Source organism: Elephantulus edwardii, unplaced genomic scaffold (assembly GCF_000299155.1).
Source record: "Elephantulus edwardii isolate Elephantulus edwardi_28Jun2011 unplaced genomic scaffold, EleEdw1.0 scaffold00374, whole genome shotgun sequence".
In the NCBI taxonomy this organism is placed as follows: Eukaryota; Metazoa; Chordata; class Mammalia; order Macroscelidea; family Macroscelididae; genus Elephantulus; species Elephantulus edwardii.
Genome location: NW_006400124.1, coordinates 1,380,388 through 1,386,553, shown reverse-complemented (window position 1 = coordinate 1,386,553; position 6,166 = coordinate 1,380,388).

The following is a 6,166-nucleotide window of genomic DNA, read 5'->3' as shown; positions in this document are numbered from 1 at the left end:
CTGGTACAGGAGGAGATTGTCCCTCCTTCTCCAGCAGAGCTTTGGTGGATACGAACTGCACACCTCTGGGATTGCAGTGCAGCTTCTTGTCACTAGGCCATCAGAGCTCCCCAATATTTCATATTTTTAAATAAAATGTTATGTTCAACAACAACAAACCCTGAACGCATTGCTGGTGACTCAGCACGAACTCTCAGCGACCCTGATCAACACAGAATAGCCCCAAACGGGTGTCTGAGGCCAGCAGGCTTCACGGAAGCAAAGGCCTCATCTCTACCCCATAGAGCAGCCAGTGAGCTCAAACCACTGACCTTATGGTTACCAGCTGGGCCATTAACCACTGCACCACCAGGGTTCCTGGCCAACCAGGCAAGAGAAAGATAAACCAAGGCAGAGGATTTTTAAAAAAGATGTCCCACAGTGCTGGCCGTTGTGTGGTGGTGCAAGGCAGCTTTCCTGGCAGGCTGAGGGAGGATGGACGCCATTGAGTTGGGGTGTTGGAGGAGAGGCCTGGGTACCCCAAGGCCAGAACAGACTCCTGTCTGGAGGAGGTGTGGCCAGAGTGCCCCCTAGAGGATGGGGAAGCTTCATCTGTGCGCCTTGGGCATGGTGTCAGGAGGGCGCAGTCCTTGGAAAAGGACCTCAAGCTTAGAGTCCAGGGTCAGTGAGGAAGATGAAGACTGTCCTGAGATGGAGTGACACACTGACCGCAGCAATGAACATGTGTATGGTGCGAATCGTGCGGATGGCGCAGGATACAGTGGGCCTCGGCTCTGCAGTTCCTAAGTCACCACAAGTCCCAGGAAGTGACTCCATGACACCCAACAATAACAACAGAGCTGAGTTCTTTACCACGGTGCCACCAGGACTCCTAAGTGCACTGTCTGGGTACGGTGAAAACCACAAAGACCGGACAGGCCCCATCAAGGGCTCAGGGGAGTAAAGACTGAAGTTGTCAAGGGTTTTGCTTCACTTGGATACACAACCAACATCCATAGCAGTTGTTATGAGCTGTCCAGTCACCTGAGACTCACAGCGACCCCGTGTACGACAGCCCTGAACCCTGCTCTATCCTGTGCCAACTTTACTGTCTCTGACACACCCACCCCCATTACCCCATCACTGAATCCATCCACCTCATCAATGGTCTTCCTCTCTTCCTCTGTCCCTCCACCCTTCCAAGCATGACATCCCTCTCCAAGGTCCCTCCTTGCAACATGTCCAAAGTATGTCAGATGGAGCCTCAGAATCCTTGCCTCCAAGAAGCAGCCTGGTTTAATCCTTCCCAGGATGAATCTGTTCTCTTAGCAGTCCATGGTATATTCAACACTCTTCTCTAGCACCACAGCTCAAAGACATCAATTCTCTATCATCACTAGTCATTGTCCAGCTCTCTGATGCACAGCAATAGACAAGAAATTAAAAGGTGTGTTGCATTGGAGAAATCTGCTGTCAAGGACTTCTCCAAAGTGCTAGAGCAAGGACATCACTTTAAAGATTAAGGTGTGCCTGACTCAAGCCATGAAACTTCCAATTGCTTCCTATGCATCTGAAAGTTGGACAATAAATAAGGCTGATGTTGTTATGTGCTGTCAAGTCGCTTGTGACTCATAGTGACCCTATGTACAATAGCCCTAAACTCTGCTCTGTCCTGTGCCAATCGCACTGTCTCTGACATTCCCATCCCGATTACCCCAGTCACTGAATCAATCCACCTCATAGAGGGCCTTCCCCTCCTGCACTGTCCCTCCACCCCACCAAGCATTATGTCCCTCTCCAAGGACTGGTTCCTCCTTACAACATGTCCAAAGTGTGTTAGACAGAGCCTCAGAATCCTTGCCTCCAAAGAGCTACCTGGTTTAACCCTTTCCAGGACAAATCTGTTTGTTTTCCTAGCAGTCCATGGTACCCTCAATACTCTTCTCCAGCACCACAGCTCAAAGGCATCAATTCTCCGTCTATCCTCCTTAGTCATTGTCTAACTCTCTGATGCATAACAAGTGATTGCAAAGACCATGGCCTGTATCAGGTGCACCTTAGTCTCCAGTGAGACACCATTGCTCTTTAGTACTTTGGAGAGGTCCCTAACAGCAGACTTTCCCATGGCAATATACCTTTTTATTTCCTGGCTACTGGTGCCAAGAGTGTTGACTGCAGAGCCAAGCAAATTAAAGCTGTGAACAATCTCAAAATGACGCGTCTGAATTATGGCGTTAGAGAAGAGGACTGAATGTCTCATAGCTCGTGGACGGCCAAAGGAACAAACAAATCTGTCCTGGAGAAAGTGCAGCCAGGGTGCTTCTTAAAGGAAAGGATGGTGAGACTTCATCTCACATACTTTGGGCCTGTTTCAGGAGGGGCCAGTCTTTGGAAAAGACATCATGCTGGGAAGGGTGGAGGGTCAGAGAAAGAGAGGAAGACCCTCAATGAGATGGACGGACACAATGACTGTAACAACAGGCTCCAGCAGGGCAGATTGCGAGATGGTGGTGCAAGATTGTTATTGTTGTTGTTAGGTACCACCAAGTCATGTACAACTCATAGCAACCCTCTGAACAACAGATCTGAACCCTCTCTTGTCCTGTGCCAACCACACAATCTCTGACACATTTAATCCATTGCTGCAGTCACTGTGTCAATCCAGCTGATTGAGGGTCTTCCTCTCTTTTGCCAGCACTCCACCTTTCTTTTTTCTTTTTCTTTTTATTGTATTATTTTTACATGTACATCAGATCAGATCTGACTGGTACAGGAGGAGATTGCTCCCTCCTTCTCCAGCAGAGCATCTGGTGGATTTGAACTGCGTACCTCTGGGACTGCAGTGCAGCGTCTTGCCACTAGGCCACAGAGCTCCCTAACCCTCCACCTTTCTAAGCATGATGTCCCTCTCCAAGGAGTAGCCTCTCCTAGCAACATGCCCAAAGGATGTGAGACAAAGCGTGGTCATCCTTACTTCGAAGGCGAACTCTGGTTCCAACTTCTCTGAGACATATCTGTTCTTTTGACAGTCCGTGTGTTTTCAGTGCTCTCCTCCACCGCTACAGCCATCCTTATTCATTGTCCTGCTCTCAGATGCATAGCAAGTGATGGAAAAGTCTGAGTCAGGTGCACCTTAGTCCTCACACTAACATCATTTCTCCTCAGTAATTTGGAGAGGTCCTGACTGCAGACTTTCCCAGTGCAATACGTCTCCAAATCTCCTGACTGCTAGTTCCAGGTGTATTAATTATGGACGCCAGTAAGATGAGGTCGTTGACAGTTTTAACTTTTCCTCCCTCCATCATGATGTTGTTTATTGGTCCAGTGGGAAGAATTTCTGTTTTCTTGACGTTGTGATGTAATCTAAGTCAAAGGCTGCAGTGTCTGACCTTTTGCAGCCTGTGCTTCAAGTCCTCCTTGCTGTCAGCCAGCAAGGTTGTGTCATCTGCATATTGCAGGTTATTGATGAGGTTTCCTCTCATCTTGATATCACATTCTTCTTCATAGAGTCTAGTGTCTCTCAAATAATTTGTTCAGCTCACAGACTGAATAGGTATGGAGAAAGGATACAACCCTGACACAATCCTTTCTTAATTTTAAACCCCGTAGTGTTCCCTTGCACTGTTCACACAACAGCTGCTTGGTCTAGGTCTAGGTTTCACATGAGCATGATTAAGTGTTCTGGGATTCCCATTTTTTCAGTGTTAGCCAGAACTTGCAAGATAGGGCAAAGTTCAACTCTATTACTCACAGAGAGCATTGCTTTACGTGACAGTTGACTTGATGGCACCTAACAACAACAACAACAACAATAACAACAACAACAACAATTCATAATCAGAGACAATAGTCAAGGGATTGGCTCTGGGGCAATGAGAGTCCTTAAAACACTTCACTGAGGCGAGCTCTGGTGACCTAGTAGCAAGAAGCTGCACTGCAATCGCATAGGTGCATGGTTTGAAGCCACCAGATGCTCTGCTGGAGCAGGAGGGACAATCTCCTCCTGTACCAGTCAGATCTGATTTGACTGTGTACACACACAGACACAAATTTTTTTTAAAACCCAAAACCCCACTTCATTGAGAGATACCTCGGAAGAAAGGGCTGGTGTTCTACTTCCAACACAACCATTGAAAACCCTCTGGAGCACAGCTCTCCTTTGACACACGTGGGGTCCCTGTGCATTGGGATGGGTTGGAGAGGAGCTGGTTTGGGTTTTTATGTGGACTGTGGGGGAAGGAAGCTGCAGGGAGAGCAGAGGCGAACACCCAGGTGTGTTCCAGCGGTGGAAAGGGGAGACCACAGCCATGAGGGGTGGACCACGAGTGAGATGTGTGTGTGCTCACAGCTCCAGGAACTGGAAGCGGGGGATCCTGGAGAACAGAAGTTCCGGGAGTTCTCTTTAACTGTCCAGACAGTAAAGACCATTAGCTTTGTGGGTCAAGTCTCTGTTGCATTTATTCATCTGCCCATTGAGGCGAAAAGCAGATACAGGGATAAGCAAATAAGGGGCATGATTATGTGCCAAGAAAATGTTATTTACAGACACTGAACATGAACTTCACATAATGTTCAAGTGTCTCTGAATATTATTTTTCTGTAGATGGTTTGCCAACCATTAAAAAATATGAGAGAAAAAAGTCCATGAGGGAAATACAATCAATTTTTTAAAAAAGAATAATAAATTCATCACACACACACACACACACACACACACACACTCTGAGAATCCACTTCTGGTCTCAAGCTGTATGGAACTGGGGTGGGGGGCCTGGGTGTGATGGGGCCTGAGTTTGCAGATGGCCGTGCTGTGGAAGTTGCTAAGCAGATCGTATCTCACGAGGTCATTGGCCTTTCACACTCACCAGCCCCAGGGAGAAAGGTGTGGTGTCCGCTTCTGAAGCGCTGTGGGCAGCTCTCCTCTGCCCCAAGTCACGCAGGCAGCGGACAGGAGGGCAGTGGATTGGGATTGGGTTTGTCCTGAAGAGAGTGGTTAAGGTTGGCAGTTCAAACTCCCCAGCAGCTCCTGGGAGAAAGAGCGGGCCATCAGCTTGTGTAAGGCCCCTTGCCCAGGACAGGGTCCGGACCCACCTGCTCCACTGGGCGCTACGGGGTGGGATTGACTAGTCAGCAGTGAAGGAACCTCTGGGGGCCTCGCGGCAGGAGTTTTGCTGCCAGTCTCAAAGGCAGGAGGTTCAAACACACCAAGTGCTCTGTGCAGGAAAGACGGGCAGTCCCCTCCCTCATGATTCACAGCCTGCTGTAAATGAAAGGCTGATTTACAATCTGCTGTAAATGAAAAGCTGATTTACAACCTGCTGTAAATGAAAGGCTGCTGCAAGGTCAGCCGTGAGTCAGTTCCGACTTGACAGCACTTAACAGTGGGCAGTGGGGCTTTGGTGGGGAGGCTTGGAGAAGGCAAGGGTGGGGAGGGGTCTGGGGATGGTGGGCTCTGGGCGCTGGTGGGATTGGCTGTTGGATTGGGTGGTAGGAAGAGACAGAGGGAGATGAAGTGACTCCAGGGTGTGGCCGGAGCCCCAGAGGGTGGGGTGCTTGGCGCAGGTGTGGGGACCACACACAGTGCGTGTTCTGAGCTTGCATTGTATCCAGGAGGATGGGTTGGGGGGCTGTTGGAAATCAGAGGCCTGAGGCAGGAGGGTTGCCAACCTCTGAGAGCCAGGGGGGAGGAGCCTTTGGGATCTCCCCACATGCCCATCCCTGGGTACCTGCCCCTCACCCACTGCTCAAAAGCGGTGTAAAACCTCCGGCTGTAATCTTAGCACCGCTGTTCTGTCCACTGCCCACCTTCCCCCAGGCCATTGTGCCCCCCGGGGGACATTTAGCCCGCTTCTGAGTTGGCCTGGCTTGGGGGTGAAGCTGTGATTGGATGCAGGCCAGAGATGCTGCTAGCCCTGAAAAGCACAGGGTGTCCCCCCAGGATGGCCGGATGGGATGGTGCAGCCCCATGTCAGAGGGCCCAGGGGACTGGCCTGCATTCATTGTCTGGAACAGCTTGAGCCAAGGCCACCAGCACCAACTCCCACTGGTGAGGTGCCGCGAGCCATGGGGGCCCTCAGCCTCTGTGCCCCCCCCCCAAACCTCAGTGTGTGGACTTCAGAGTGGGTGGGGGTCCTAGGTCAGCTGGGGGCCCCTCAGCCTCTGTGTCCCCTCACCCTTAAACCTCAGT